Raw genomic sequence first — 16,593 nt, forward strand, 5'->3', positions numbered from 1 at the left:
TGGTCCATGTCTGCGCCAAGAAGAGGGCGCCTAGACCTTTTTTAGTGAATTGTCTTCCAAAAAACAAAGAGTCTTCAAGCCTCAATGTCTGCGCATGGTCTGCGCGGCACAGTCAAAAGAGGACAAGAAGCTCTTTTGAGAAAAAACAAACACCCTCTTAGTGGACTAGACATGATTACAACAAGAATCTATCAAGCACTGAATTTTCATCTGACAAATTACATGGACAAAAACCGCACTTCATTCTTCATTTAACATAAAGGCCCCCGAGTTGGCCAAAACTATTTGGGCTTAAACCAAAGCCCACTACTTACACACTATTAAAATTCAAATTCTACAAGCCCTAACAACTCCCCAAAACGTGGTACACGGTACTAGAACTCAAAGTCACTCAAAACTCATAACCGATGATTTTCTATCATACGCCTTCCTAATTACACACCTTTCCATGCGCCATGTCTCCTCCTCTTCGACCGCACACACCGTCTCTTATTTACTCATCCATTCACAAATTATAATAATCTTATTTACCAACAACAACAACAATAACCCTTTCTTTCATCATCAAAATCCAATCTTTTCATCAAATCAACATCCAATTCTTTGATCAAAGGTATAATCTTGATTCTTGAATACTCATTTTGTATATTTTTTTTATTATTTTTTTTGTAAATAAAAATTCAATCTTTTTAACTTCAATAGCCTGTTTTCACAATACCCACATCAAATCAATCATCTATTTGTTGATCAGAGGTATAATCTTGAATACCCATTTTGTGTTCTTGATTTTTTTTACAGTTTATTTGCACTCATAAAACCTTTATTTTTCATCAAAATTCAATCTTTTAAAGTTTAATCGCTTGTTTTCACAATACCCACATCAAATCAATCATCAGTTGGTTGATCAAAGCCATAATCTTGAATACCCATTTTGTGTTTGTTGATTTTTTTACAGTTTATTTGTTTATGTAAAACCTTTTTTTAAATAAAAATTCAGTCTTTTTATGTTTAATCGTCTCATTTCACAATACCCACATCAAATCAATCATCAATTTGTTGATCAAAGGTGTAATCTTAAATACCCATTTTGTGTTCTTGATTCTTTTACTGCTAATTTTACTCAAATAATTTTTTTAATAAAAATTCAATCTTTTTAAGTTTTAATAGCCTGTTTTCATCATACCCACATCAAATCAATAATTAATTTGTTGATCAAAGGTGTAATCTTGAATACTGTGTTCTTGATTTTTAAATACTGTTTATGTGAATACTGACATTTGGGTGTTTTTGATGTTTTGTTATCAAAGTTTGTGGCTTTATGGTCCGATCGTTGTTGATTGTCGTGGGATTTGATCTGATGATTGTTTTATACAGTTTTTAGATGGTTTTGTTAGTGATTTTGAATTTGGAAGTTGTTGGATGATTTTTGGGTGTGTTTGAATATTATTATGTGAAGCAAGATTGAGTCTTTTTGTTTTATTTGATTGAATTTAGAGTTGGGTTTTTGATTTTATGAAAATAGAGGTCTTTTTGCAGATTGAAGATTTGGTTTTTGTGGTTGAATTTTGTTCTTGAAGTCCACGTATTTTTTTTTATGAATATGGTATCGTGGATTGTAAGTTAAAATCATCAGTTATGATCCTGTTATTAAGTGTTTAGCATCATTGTTTTTTTTTCGGTTTTTTGTATCTTGTTTCAAATCTTATTTGAATCAAAAGTGTCTCTGTGTTCTTGTTTGTATGTATGCAGTTTTTAGCTTCGACATGTTAGGGTTTTATAAAATGCGTGCGTAAGTATCATATGCTATAGCATAGAAATACATTATGATTTACATTATAAAATAACAAGGCATTTGCTACCATTCCGTTGAGTCGGATTTTCCAACTAGTGATGAAAATTTGAAACCGACGTTATGGATTTTGAAATTTAATAAATGTTACATTAATACAAAAGGTGTACACGTAATACCGGATCTTGACGAGTAAGCTTTTATCTGCAATTTGCAAATGAATTCAAATGTCCTGACAGCGTTTTCCTTTCAAAGATTTTGATTGTATTTAATTTGCAAATGAATTCAAACACGCAACATGCCCTAAACCTCGTGTTACCGAGGTGTGACCATACGTGCATGATTACCGTAATTAAATTAGGTTATCAGCTGCGTTTATATACGAATAATCTGATAATTTCCAATTTATATCAACAATCATTTTTCTTTAATACGACTCTTTATACTATTATCCAAAGCTTTTAAGTTGTTTCACTTTTTTGTTTGTTTTGTAGATATATTGTATAAAGCTTTTCAAGGTTTATCAACCATTTTTGCTTATATCTTGGAATAATTTGGTAATTTCACAATAACCTCAATAATCAGTTGTTAAGTTGCTTAAAAAGTTACTTATTTTCTTTTCTATTTTTTTATATTTGTTGTCTAAACCTTCATTCTATTTGAGATTTTGTATATTTAGATATCTAGGGGCAGTATGGTAATTTAGCATTGATTTCAGTAAATGCTTTGATGTTTTGTAGATTTGCTGTCTAAATAAATTTTGAGGCTGGAGAGTATCTCTTTGTGCATGGGAAAAGATGCCTGATTTGAGACGAGGAGTTCGCCAGTCTAAAAGAACCGTCAATGTTAATAATAATAATGATGATAATGTTGTTGTAGCTCCCGCTCCTCGTCGTGGGGGGCGCAGGGGTAAAGCTCAGGCACCAAAAGCACCAATGCCGAGGCCAGCTGGCAGAGGTCGGGGCAGAGCTATCGTTAATCAAGATAATAACAACATTAATAATAACAACAACAACAATATTAATAACGTTGGGTTATTTGGAGGACGTGCACCCCAACTGAATTTGGATGTGGCATTGCGTGATCAATTGGTTGTCGGTAGAGGTGAAAATTTGGTTGCTAATGATGAGGAGGAAGGAAGCACGAGCCCGGTTCCTGAAAGGGTATTGCTGTCTTTTTCTATTCTATATTTATATTTGCTCTCATTAAATGGAGTTGGCGAAATGGCCAGAACGTGTAACTCGTCAAATTTGATTTTGGTAGAAAATGGTAATTCGTTATTACGGGGTGGATTAAGTCAACTCGCAAAAAATTTTAATAATTAATTAATTATTATGTGTTAAATATGATAACAAAAGCTTTATTATTACAATCATAATCTAATTGTCTGATTATGACGATTTTTTTTTGGGATGTGTGCATAAAAATACATTTTGGTCCCGATTTTAGTAAATTTTCTACATGTGTATTTTGAAATGAAACTTTACAAAAGCTATTTCTTGATGTCACAGTTCTTGTCGTATCTTGTTTTAATGACATGCTATTTTTGGCCTTCTGTTGTTTACCGTTTAAAGTGTGTCTTTTAAATGTTAGAGCATCTGCTTGCTATTTTTGGCCTTATGCTGTTAAGAATCTGAGAAATTAATGAAACCAGGTGTATTAAATCCATACGTTTACCGAAAGTTAATAAAAAGATGTTATCTTATTAATAAACAATATAGGTTTTGTAATCATGAGTAATAGTTATATACAAAATATAAAAACGTATTCGTCACTCATACCTGCGCAGATAAAGATTTAACTGTGTTGACCCATTAACTAACTTGCTTGCTTGTTTTCTCATCTCAATATGAATGTTGAAACATATTTAGTAGGAATATTATGATATATTTATATAGATATTTTTTTATTTTTTAAGGTGCAAGTTGGCAATTCTCCTGCATACAAGTTAGAAAGAAAGTTAGGTAAAGGAGGTTTTGGTCAAGTTTATGTTGGTAGAAGGGTGACAGGTGGCTCGGGAATTACGGGCCCCGATGCCATTGAGGTACATGTTATTTATGTTTTTTTATTTTATTATTATCTTGGTGTTTTGTTTTGTATTATGTTTACATATTTTTGTGTGGAGCATGAATGTAGGTTGCTTTGAAGTTGGAGCATCGGAATGGCAAGGGATGCAATTATAGTCCTCCTTATGAGTGGCAAGTTTATAAGTAAGTGATGTTTTTATTATAGGGGGCAAAATGAACAGGCTCGGGTGGTTGAGCAATGGGTCAAAATGGTTTGAAAAACACGTCTCAAGTTTTTGATGAATAATTATCGTGTTAAATATGTAAAAAAAGGTTATTTTAGTAAAAGATCATTTTTTGTTTATAAAAAAAATATACTTTGGACGACGTTTAACCTAATAGGTCAAAACGAGTATTTTGTATTAGGTTAGCCCGAAAACGCGTCTTAAATTTTATGAGTAATTAATGTGTCAAATATGCGCACAAAATAAATTATTTTAGTAATAATATAATGTTTTAAATGCTTGCACTTTGGACGATTTTTAACCTGAAAAACATCTTATATGTTTAAGAAATAATTAGTGTCAGATTTATACAAAAAAAATGTATAATTTCAGCAATAATGTTAATGTAATACCTTTTCTTAAGTCTGATATTCTTAATTTACATGTTTGATCCGTTAGTGATAAGCAATAAGCAAATGGGCCAAAAATACCTCATCTAGTATTAATTTATGATTCTTGAATGTTATTTACTACCACAAACCCTAATTTCTATTTGATGTTTTTATCCTCATAAAGTGCTCTCAATGGTTGTTATGGACTTCCAATGGTCCATTACAAAGGCCGCCACGGAGACTATTATATCCTCGTGAGTTCGCTACTTTTTTTAAATTTTTTTATTTATCCTAAATTATCTAAACGCCTCTAAATTTTTTTATTATTTGTTATAGGTTATGGACAAGCTGGGCCCGAGTTTGTGGGATGTTTGGAACTCTAGCAACCAAGTGTATGAGAAAGTTTACATTTTTAAATTAGTTTCGTTAAAATTTATTCTGCGTTTATTATTGTTACGTAAAATGTACTTTTAACTTTTTTTTGCAGTCTTTCAGAAGAAATGGTTGCTTGCATAGCGGTGGAGTCTTTATCAATATTAGAACAGTTTCATTTAAGAGGGTATGCCTAAACAATATTTTCCCACTGTTTACATAAGCGATCGATTCGGGTTGTGTTTTATATTTTTAATCTTCTATTTTTTTTTCAGTTTCGTTCATGGAGATATAAAGCCAGAAAATTTCTTACTTGGTCAACCAGGGACGGTCAACGAGAAAAAGTTGTATTTGGTTGATCTTGGATTAGGTATATATATATATATATATATTTCTGTTATATCATTCAAGGTTTGTGTTTTAGATGTATATTAGATTCATGTCATAAAGATCCATTTAATTGCACATTTCAGCCTCAAAATGGAGGGATACGTCTTCGGGTAATCATGTTGATTATGAGCAAAAGCCTGATGTTTTCAGGTAATCTTCATACGTATCTGATCGTAGTATTATTAGTAATAAATGTAATAGTATCGCATCAATGATGACGAGTCATTTTCGGAAATGACTATTTTCTGTCTAATTATCTAGCATTTAAAATATTTAATTGCGAAAACTTAAAACTTGTTATTTATCGGTATGCCAATTGGACAAGATTTCTTTCTCAGTTTGGCTAGGGTTGTAAACTGTAAAAGAGCCGACCCCAAGCTCTCCTTGTTTTGTGTTTATTAAATAATAAATAAATAATTTATTTACATTTAAATTTATTTTTGTGTATATTTTACTAAACTTTTTATATATATCACTATATATTGATTTAGTTATTTTTATCATAGTTTTATAATAATATTTGTTATAAAAATATATATCTATTACATCGAATAATTGTTGTATGAATAGTAGTCTCGTTTAAGCTTGCGATCCAGCTCAAGCTTGATAAGTGAAGCTTTGGCTTGGGCTCGTTTATGAAACAAGCTTAGGCTTAGGCTCAAGCTCGTTAAAGCTCTATTCAATTCTTGCTTTTAACCAGCTGGACTAGCCGATCTTGAGTAGTTCACGAGCGGCTTGGCATGACTAAATGCTTGCATTTTTTTAGCATTATTATTTTTATTTTGTTCTTTGCTTCATCTATGGTGTATTTATACAATTTTTAGTTGGATTCTTTATAATAAATGTTGCATTTTTTTCATAGGGGGACGGTACGATACGCAAGCGTGCATGCTCATTTAGGAAGAACGGGAAGCAGAAGAGATGACCTTGAGTCGTTGGCTTATACATTAATATTTCTCCTAAAAGGAAAACTACCTTGGCAAGGTTTCACTGTGAGTTAATTTTTTAACCTTTTTAGCCCTAATTAAATTGTAACGGAAAAAAGTAGTGTTATTGACTAGTTAGGTGATTATAACAGTTTTACTAAATAATCATTAGCTTACTATAGAGGTGGTGTAAACGGGCGGGTCGTCACGGGTCAACTTTAAACTGGTTGTTTTCAAGTTGGGATGTACATATGGATGTAGTGAACTACTTGAGACCGGCTCGGTAAGAGCTCGGATTGAGCTAAGCTTAAACGAGTTCGAGTCGAGCTTAAACGAGTTCGAGTCAAGCTTAAACGAAAATGTGATTAGGAAAGAAACACCAAAAAAGCAGCCAATTTGTAAAGTTCGGTATATTTCTCTTGGAAATAATACAATGTTTGTTGATTTCAAATTTGGGTATGTGTTGTTTTCCAATACTTAGGTAGCCGATCTCAAGTATTAAAGTAGGCTTGTTTAATAAACGAGCCCTAGCATGAGTTATACTTTTTGGGCTCGAGCAGGCTCGCGAGCCTGAATTATTCTATTATTTTTATAGTTTTTTTAATTTTTTAATATATTAAATGTAAGTTTTTAAAAAATAATAGTTATATTTAAAATTATGATAAAATAATTAAATATATAACATATAATGTATAATTAAACAATATATAAAAGTCATAACAGATTGTCTATAAATAAATTTATAATAATTATTTATAATAATTAATAAAACGAGCCGAGCTCGAGCCTAGTCGAGCTCGGGCTTGGCTCGGCTCGTTTACATCTCTAGTCATTTAAAATTAGAGTCATTTGAATAAAAAGTTTGTCGATAAAATATGAATAATATTGCATTGCTGGCATTATTTATTGACTATATATATTTTATTTTATATTGCAGGGTGACAACAAAGGGTTTCTTGTTTGTAAAAAGAAGATGGCAACGTCTCCCGATAATCTCTGTTACTTTTGTCCTTCACCTTAATTTCTTGAAATGGTGACAAATATGAAATTTGATGAAGAACCTAACTACTCAAAGCTTATTGCTTTGTTTGAAAATTGCTTGGTTTCTAATGCATCTTTGCGCCCATTAAGAATAGATGGCGCCATAAAGGTTGGTTTTTGATTTCTAAATTGTTTTTTTTGGTAAAATGTTTCATCTTTTTATTAACATTTGACCCATTTATCTTTTATGCAACTTTTGACCCATTCTCTTCTTTGTTAAAAATGTATCTTTTTTATTGATATTTAACGTATAAACATGATTACAAACTAATGCTTATTAATAATTACATTTTTATTAAAGTAATTGATTAGGTGTTTTATGCAACTTTTGACCCATTTTCTTCTTTTGTTAACTTTTTATCTTTTTTATTAATAATAAATGTGTAAACATGATTACAAACTAATAATTTTAAATAATTAATTTTTTTTGTGAATTGATTTTTTATATTTTATTGTTTTATGCAAATTATAAATACAGTTTAGGAGACTTTCAATCTGTTTGGTCTTCATTTTTTCTTTTATAAGTTTCTTTTAAATGAATAACTAGTGTGTAAAATATGATTACAGGTTTTATTGTTTCAGTAATAATCTCTTTTTTTTAGTAAAATGAATGAGTTTCTTTTCATATAATATTTTATTCGTTTATATGTGTTTTAGGTTGGACAAAAGAGGGGAAGAATGCCTAGTAGCTTGGAAGACACTCAGCCTAGGAAGAAAATTAGGCTCGGAACTCCAGCCAATCAGTGGATATGTGTTTTTACGTCAAGAACACCGATGAAACAAAGGTATGAGTTTGATTGGTTTGACAATTTTATATATTCTTAGATCTATTCATTAATTGTTAAAATTTTCGATGATATATCTGTTGTATTTTTTTATGAAATACTTTTACTTTCAATTAAAATGTTTGTAAGCTATATCCCTAGATTTTCTTAATGTAGTTAAATTACTAATTATTAGGCCTGTAAATGAACCGAACATTCAGCGAACATTTCATGGACGTTTGGCAGGAAGTTTGCTTATCTATTAAGCGAACGAACATGAACAAAATAAATTGTTCATTTAGTCAAACAAACGAACATGAACACATGACGTACGTTCATTTGTCTTCGTGGAACATTCGTTGATATAGTTAACAAACGAACATAAACAAGCACGAACATGTTCATTTATTTTACAAACAAGAAAACCCCGGTCGTTTAATTGTTCTTGCTCGGTCGTTTGTTTGAAGTTAAATGAACAGACACCAACATGCTATGTTTGTGTTTGTTCGGTTCGTTTGCAAGCCTAACTAATTTTCAATCTGCTCATGGCTTTAAAGATATATATTTGGTAATATACAAATTTAAATTAGAGAAATTTTTACATAATTGTTATTTTTATTCATCCAAGAACTCAAGAATAGTTGTATATATATATTTATATATATATATATAAATAGATAGATAAATAGATAAATCATTCTTATCGTCTATATATATTTGAATTATAGGTATTAATACAATGTAAAGGATTCAAGATTACATCAGCATGTGGAACAAGGGAAGAACGATGGGATCTACATTAGTTCTGTAGCATCGGCTCAAAATCTTTGGGCTTTAATTATGGATGCGGGGACGGGGTTCACTGCACAAGTTCATGATATATCCCCTGTTTTTTTACGCAAGGTAATAATAGTAGTAGCAGTAATAATAATAATAATAATAACATAATAGACTAATAGTAATAGTAATAGTAATAATTTATGGTTTTGACAAAGTGGATCAACAATTGTTAAATTAGATCATGCAAGTTTTCCAAGTTGTTTAATGCATTAAGGGTAAAATTGTCATTATGCTAACTAAAATGTGTGTCAAATTTTATGCATTTTAAATTGTGTTATGCATTGGAATTTCCATGTTCAAAAATAATTATCCAGTTAAAAAAATACGGGTGGTTATTCTTTACTAAATTTTCTATTTTATTTTAATTGTCTAGTTAAATTTTGCAAGTTTTCCAAGTCGGTTGTTATTATAAATGCATATAGGGGAAAGTTTTCTTTGTTCTATCTTAAATTGTGTTATGTTTTTGGAATTACTATCCATGTTTTAATTTTGATTCGTTCCAAAATAATTGTCCAAAATAATACCCAAATGACCGTTTTGCCCCTCTATTTAAGGAATGGATCATGGAACACTGGGAGAAGAATTACTACATCACATCACTCGCGGGTGTAATGAATGGTAGCACGTTGGTTGTAATGTCAAAGGGTAAGTTCTGAATTAAAGTTTAGTCAAGTTTCAAGATTTTGAATTTCCCGATATACCCTTATACGGTTTTTTGATTTTACCTGTCATTAGGGACACCGTATACACAACAATCATACAAAGTAAGTGATGTGTTTCCGTTCAAGTGGATCAACAAGAAATGGAAGGAAGGCTTTTTGGTCACTGCAATGACCACTGCGGGAAATAAATGGGGCATTGTGATGTCTCGTGATGCAAGCTATACTAATCAGGTTTAGTTTTTTTACTTATACATTTTTTTTATTTTAAAGTTTTATCCATCTTACCCTTCCCGAACTCTATTTTAAAGGTTTACCCATGGTTTCGGTTTTACCTTTTGGGCTTGAAAGCTTTGGGCCCAAAATAATGAAGTTGGGCTTAAAATTTTAGGCCTAATGTTTTTTTGTTAATAAAGGTTTAATTTATTATTACACATCTGGATTCCTGAATTTAAACAATTTAATTAATTACTTATAAATACTTGGTTGGTTTTACCTGTTAAGTCATTGGGGTGAGTTCAGTGGATATTAGACAGAGATTTGTGTTATATATGTAATTGATTGTTTCTAATATTAGATGTAATATATGTCCTATATATATAGGGCCTCCTATTGTATACAGATTATTCAGTTAATACAATTAACAATTACCAATTATATGGTATCACAGCCACCGATCATTCAACCCTAACAGCCGCCTCTCTTTTTTTTTCTGTTCTTCCAAACCTCTTAACAATGGCCATCATCTCCTTCACCACAGTGGAGAAAACCAACCACAACTCTCACAAGTTCGGGTTTACCCTAAGTCCCACCAATTATGGATATTGGAAAACCATGATCAAACCTTTTCTCATCACCAACGGCCTGTATGTTTACATTGATGGTTCTCTTCCATGTCCATCCCAAACCATCACTGCTAATTCTTCCTCGTCTGGCAAAGATCCAGAGCCACCCACACAACAACCGAACCCTGACTACCCAACATGGGTTTCCAATGATGCCCACGTTCGCATGCTCTTGCTGTCAACGATCTCTGAAGCCTCCTTTAAGCATGTACAAGGTGATACTTCTCGTGACCTATGGCTTTCTTTGGAACGTGCTTACGCACCGCATACATCTTCTCGAGAGTACACACTGAAAACCCAACTCCTCAAGATGGAGATGCAACCTGATGAATCATCAGCTGTTTATATCACACGAGCCCAAGAATATAATGATGCATTAGCAAACATTGGTGAAGCTATGCAAGAAAAAGATGTTATGCTGATTATTTCAGGCCTTCGGGCAGAATACAACAACTTGAAGCCCACCCTTGTTGGCCGACACCCTCCTGTTACCTTATTGGAATTACCTGGGCTACTCGCTGATCATGAATACATGACAAAGAAGGTTGATCCCACTCTTCCTGTTGTTACCCAAGCTATCATGGCTACAACCAGCCGTGACTCAGCTTCGCAGAACAACCTTCAACTCCCTCCTGAAACAGTACAATCACTTCAACAACTGATGACACAGTTAGGTTTCAATGTGAAACCTGCACAACAGCAAAATCAGGCCTATAACAGTGCTCGTGGACAGTCCAACCGTGACCGTGGTTCATATAACAACAACCGACGTGGACGAGGCAACTATAACAACAACCGGAACACGGGAGGAAACTATAACAACAATCGGAACACGGGCTCCTCATCAGGTAACAATTCCAGATTTGCTTGGGCGTCTAATCAGAATACCGTCTATGGTTCTTGCAACAGGTGTGGCATTGCGCACGTTCCATCTATGTGCCCAAATCGTGATCCAGCAACAATTCGTCCACCACGAAACGCTCCACAAGCGAACTTTGCTGATCATCGCTCACAAGCATCATCATCATGGCTGCCTGACACTGGTGCAAACAGTCATGCAGCACCTAATCTCACTGGCTTTGACAATTTTGAGCCTTACTTTGGTAAGGATTCCCTTCTTGTTGGTAATGGCAACAGTTTACCTATTCTTCATATTGCCTCCACCACCTTTAATTCACCAAATAAAACCCTTTCTATTAATAACATCCTACCACAAATCGTATTTACATCGCTCGACATGTACGATTTAATGAAACACATTTTCCTTTCCTTCGAGCATCTTCTCCTACACCTTTCCTACAACATATGAACAACCATCATCTTCTACAAACGACCAACATCATCACTCATCAACTCCCACCCAAACTGAACCAACTACCAACTCAGCTCAACCATCATCACCCTCAGCCCGAACCAATGTTGTCCAAACACCCACTACCTCGCCCCAACCAGACAACTCCCCACCAACAGCCCCACCTGTTGCCACCTATCAGCGCAGCTCTACTATGGCTACTCAACCCACAGTTCCAGCCTACCAGACTTACCAAAATTCTGCTCGAACAGCCCCATCTACTACCACATCCTTTCCATCATCAACTCAACCTTCTGTCCAAACAGAATCCACTTCAATCCCCACCACAAACGACACCCAACAACGTACACGCCCTCCAAATCTAAGACAAAATCCTAAGCAACGGACTTCCTACAATGCTTCTGCTTTTCACACTTCCACTCACTCTTCCTCAACTGAACCATCCACCTTTGCCATTGCTAACAAAAGTCCTCAATGGCGTGCTGCCATGACAGAGGAATTCAAAGCCTTACTGAGAAACGGTACATGGACTTTAGTACAACCGGTTCCTAATGCTAATGTTGTTGATTGTAAGTGGGTATACATGCTGAAACATGATGAAAATGGGAATATAAAACGTTACAAAGCCCGTTTAGTGGCGAAAGGTTTTAACCAACAGCCGGGAATTGATTATCATGAGACATTTAGTCCGGTGGTAAAATCCACCACGGTTCGTGTGGTTCTGTCGCTTGCCGTTACAAGGAAATGGTCTCTTCGCCAATTAGATGTTCAAAACGCTTTTCTTCACGGTGATCTCAAGGAAACCGTATACTTACGACAACCACAAGGCTTTATCGATCCTCAAAAGCCAAATCATGTGTGTCTGCTTCATAAGTCCTTGTACGGCCTCAAACAAGCTCCTAGGGCCTGGTTCAATCGTCTTTCGGGAGTCTTGTTACAACTTGGGTTTCACGGGTCTAGAACAGATCCTTCACTATTTATTTATTCCCATAATGGTCACTTATTATATATGCTTGTTTATGTGGATGACATAATTCTCACCGGCAACAATTCCCGACTCATTGACCACATCATTCAACGGTTGAGCACTACTTTTGCGATCCAAGACATGGGTCGGTTGTCATACTTTTTGGGCATTGAGGTAATCTTCAAAGGCAATGACTTGCTTCTCTCACAGAAAAAATATATTGCTGACATCATTCAAAAAGCAGGTCTCTCTCAGTCAAAACCTGTTGACTCGCCTATGGTTCCTAACTCTAATTTAGCTCTCGGAGATAGCCCTCAGTTTGACAATCCAGTGAAATTTAGACAAACAGTTGGGGCTTTACAGTACCTAACTCTTACCAGACCTGACAACCTTTGCGGTCAACAAAGTTTGTCAATTTATGCACTCCCCTACAGAAAATCATTGGTCTGCGGTCAAAAGAATTCTTCGGTATCTTCAAGGAACATCTAATCTTGGTTTGTTGATTCAACAAAAGTCAGCTCCTGTTGTTCATGCTTACACTGATGCTCACAAATGGTCTCTCACAGCCTTTTCCGATGCAGATTGGGCTGGCTCTCTCGATGACCGTCGATCCACAGGGGGATATGCCATCTACCTTGGGTCCAATCTTATTTCATGGCGTGCTCGTAAACAACAAACTGTCTCTCGGTCATCTACAGAATCCGAATACAAAGCCCTAGCAGACACTGTTGCTGAGTTAACATGGCTTGAAGCACTTCTAAAGGAGCTTCACGTTTCTATGACATTGCCACCTATCTTGTGGTGTGATAATCTCGGCGCCACTTATCTATCAGCCAATCCCGTTTTTCATGCGCGCACAAAACACGTGGAGATTGACTTTCATTTTGTTAGAGAAAGGGTCGCTCAAAAAAAGCTCTCAATACAGTTTATCAAGACAGATGATCAAATCGCAGACGTGTTTACAAAACCCCTATCCTTACAACGATTTCTACTTCTCAGATCTAAGCTAAAAGTTGCTCCCCGTCATTAGCTTGAGGGGGAATATTAGACAGAGATTTGTGTTATATATGTAATTGATTTTCTAATATTAGATGTAATATATGTCCTATATATATAGGGCCTCCTATTGTATACAGATTATTCAGTTAATACAATTAACAATTACCAATTATAGTGGGGACCATGCCTTTTACATGTAAAAAAATAATATAAAACTCGATTTCGCATGCAAAAAATTAGTTTTAGCATAAACTTTTTTGAAGTTTTTGCTTATAGTTACATGTAGAAGACATTCTAATAAAAAATTTAATTTTTGTAAAAAATATGATTATTTATCTTTTTTTAACTGATTTTTTTAAATTAGTTTTAATGAAAACGGCTTCTACATGTGTTTATATGTAAACGCTTGAAAAAAGATTATGCAAAAATGTCTTTTTTACATGTAAAAATGAATTTTTTATTTGTTTTTTACATGTAAAAGACATGGTTCCCGAGTTCCCCACTTTTTTGTGGTTCCCTTTTGAACCTGCACCTTAAGTCATTAAATAGTTAAATTTTTTTGAAACTAAAAAAAAACTAATTTAGTTATTGTGTGTTTGTACAATAATCAGTTAATAAGGTGAAAAGTTTTTAAAAATATTTGAATTGTGCAGGTGGTGGAACTTGATTTTCTGTACCCTAGCGAAGGGATTCATAGAAGATGGGAAAATGGATACCGGATTACATCAGCAGCCGCCAACGAGGATCAAGCGGCTTTTATTCTTAGTGCATCAAAAAGGAGAGTGCAAGATGTTGCTCAAGAAACGCTTAGGACTACCTCTTTTCCGTGTACTCATATTAAGGTATTATTATTTTCAGATTCTCGTTTCTTAAAATGGTATCTTGCTCATATTGTCAAGATACAGGGAGTTATAAGATAGTCCATGCGTTGTATATCGAGATCTAGTAAGGATGACATTCCATCAAAATGGTAAAAAATTTTGCATGTGTTAAAATGGTTCCCTAAACGCTTCTTGCGCATAATTATTAAAATATTCTTTTTTAATATGATTACGAAAACTATATTAATATATTGAGGTGTCAAAATGGGCTTAAATGATGAAATTTTTGGTGTGGGTTGAGTCGGGCCCCAAAACACTTTTTGTGCACAATTTTGATGTTTTTACACATAAATAATGTTTAAAAATATTACAATGATAATCTCCTAAACACTTTTTATCACAATTTTAATGCTTTTCTTTAAATACCTAGTTTAGATATAATTACAAGACTATATTTTCACAATACTAATTTAATATTTGAGGTGCAATATGAACCTACATCAAATCTTAATTGATTGATTTATTTTACATTTATATGATTCTTTGTTTATATGTTTATATCAGGAAAAATGGTCAAAGAATTTGTACATAGCATCCATGTGTTATGGAAGAACTATATCTTGAAACTTACAACTTTTTATCGGTACGTATACTTTGCTTTATATTTGCATTATGAAATTGATTGTGCCTTTATGGGGGCTGTTTGGTAGCCTCTAAATACATCTGCATCGATCAGTGTTAAGAGTGAGTTTGGTTACATCTCTTAATGGTTAAGTTTCAGTGACAGACATGCTGAATGATTTAGAGGCTACGGGGCTATTTGGTAGCTTCTTAATGGTCATTGAAGGCTACCTCTCTATCGTTTGTAGCCTCTTAATAGTTAAGAGGTACCTTAGGTCTGAATGGTTAAAGAGGTAAACCATCTTAACCATTATCGGTCAGAGGTAGAGTGTGTTCGGTTACAACTCTTAGTGGTTAAGTTTCAGAGAGAGACATGCTGAATGATTTATAATCTGTCACACCTCTTATTCTCTTATTGATTCAGCACTGCTTTCTAATTCTATGTGGTATAAATTATTGAACATGTTGGTATATATTTTCTTTATTCTTAAATTTTCATTCTTTTGTCCGCGGGTATGTTTTTGCAGGGTGGCCGGTGACGACTGCATATAGAATTAACGTTACACCCTTTCAAGACGAGTATTCAAAATCTGCTCAAAATGATGTTGTTTCACCATTTTCTTGAAAAACGGATGGTTATAAATGTTGACGACAAAATCAACATTTCCAATCCGTTTTTCACCAAAAAAAAAAGAAAAAAGAGGCGCGTAAGTTATTAAAAAAAATATATTCTTGTGGTAAGGAAAGAGTTTTATTTTATAGCATCCCTATCTTTTGGGTTTGGTGGTGTTTTGTAATGGTGTATAAGTGTTGTGCTTTTATGTCTAAACTTTAGTAAAATGTGGGATGTGTAATGGCTTAAACCATTAAGGTTTTGGGAAGTTGTAAGGTGTGAACTTTGGATTTTATAAAATTTAAAAAAAGAAAAAGGATTTAGAAAAGGTGATTATGTTGTGTTGTTTTTGTTGAGTTGATCCCTTTTTTGGGTGGATTTTAACTGTGATTTTGGTTTACGACGTGGTTATTTTAGTGTGGTTACCGTCCTGCTTATCATTCGTTGTGGTTGCGTTGTTATACATCTAGTAATGTTGCATAGGAGGGTTGTGCATTTTATTTAATAATGTTAAAAATATATATTTAACGGTAGTGAGTGATAAGTGATGGGTATAACATAGGTTGAGTGGTAGAGGTGAGTGGCTGGGTAGATAAAGTGGCGAATAAGTGAGTTGGTATCAGCGCTGCCATCTGGTTGTACAATTCTCGTTTGGTATTGGCGCGATTAAGGGATAATATGGTCTGGACGTCGCAAATAAAAAGAATCCTGGCTGGCTCGCCCGCCACCTAGCTATCAAATCATAATGTACATGCTGAATACAACCGCCCAGACATGCGTGCATGGGAGACCATTATTATATGACTCACCAATAATCTACCCACGAAATTGACGCCCCGCTTGATAAACTCTTGTCCATAAAATAAATAGCTTAGAATGACCTTCACCATAATCGTCTTCCAATTAAACACCATATTTGTTCTATGGCTTCCTAAGGCACCAAACATAAACGAGACTGATGGCATGTAATTCTTTCGCTTTGAGAATTTAGTAAATTTGTGAGGATTCAATA

The 16,593-nt window shown here is 34.0% G+C and overlaps 1 pseudogene across 1 annotated transcript; it reads left to right on the forward strand.

Moving 5' to 3' along the window:
• The first annotated feature begins 328 nt into the window (after positions 1–328).
• Positions 329–15,671, forward strand: LOC143589166 (casein kinase 1-like protein HD16; annotated as a pseudogene). Its single transcript, XR_013145224.1, has 18 exons — positions 329–613; positions 2,530–2,952; positions 3,708–3,833; positions 3,926–3,999; positions 4,596–4,665; positions 4,748–4,803; positions 4,899–4,970; positions 5,059–5,153; positions 5,257–5,323; positions 6,036–6,165; positions 7,037–7,249; positions 7,798–7,925; positions 8,633–8,807; positions 9,299–9,389; positions 9,480–9,637; positions 14,180–14,368; positions 14,912–14,990; positions 15,496–15,671. The product of XR_013145224.1 is annotated as a casein kinase 1-like protein HD16 (transcript).
• The last annotated feature ends 922 nt before the right edge of the window (positions 15,672–16,593 follow it).

This window comes from Bidens hawaiensis, unplaced genomic scaffold, assembly GCF_021521415.1.
Source record: "Bidens hawaiensis isolate Kalapana, Puna unplaced genomic scaffold, B.hawaiensis_p1.1 tig00001576_1, whole genome shotgun sequence".
In the NCBI taxonomy this organism is placed as follows: Eukaryota; Viridiplantae; Streptophyta; class Magnoliopsida; order Asterales; family Asteraceae; genus Bidens; species Bidens hawaiensis.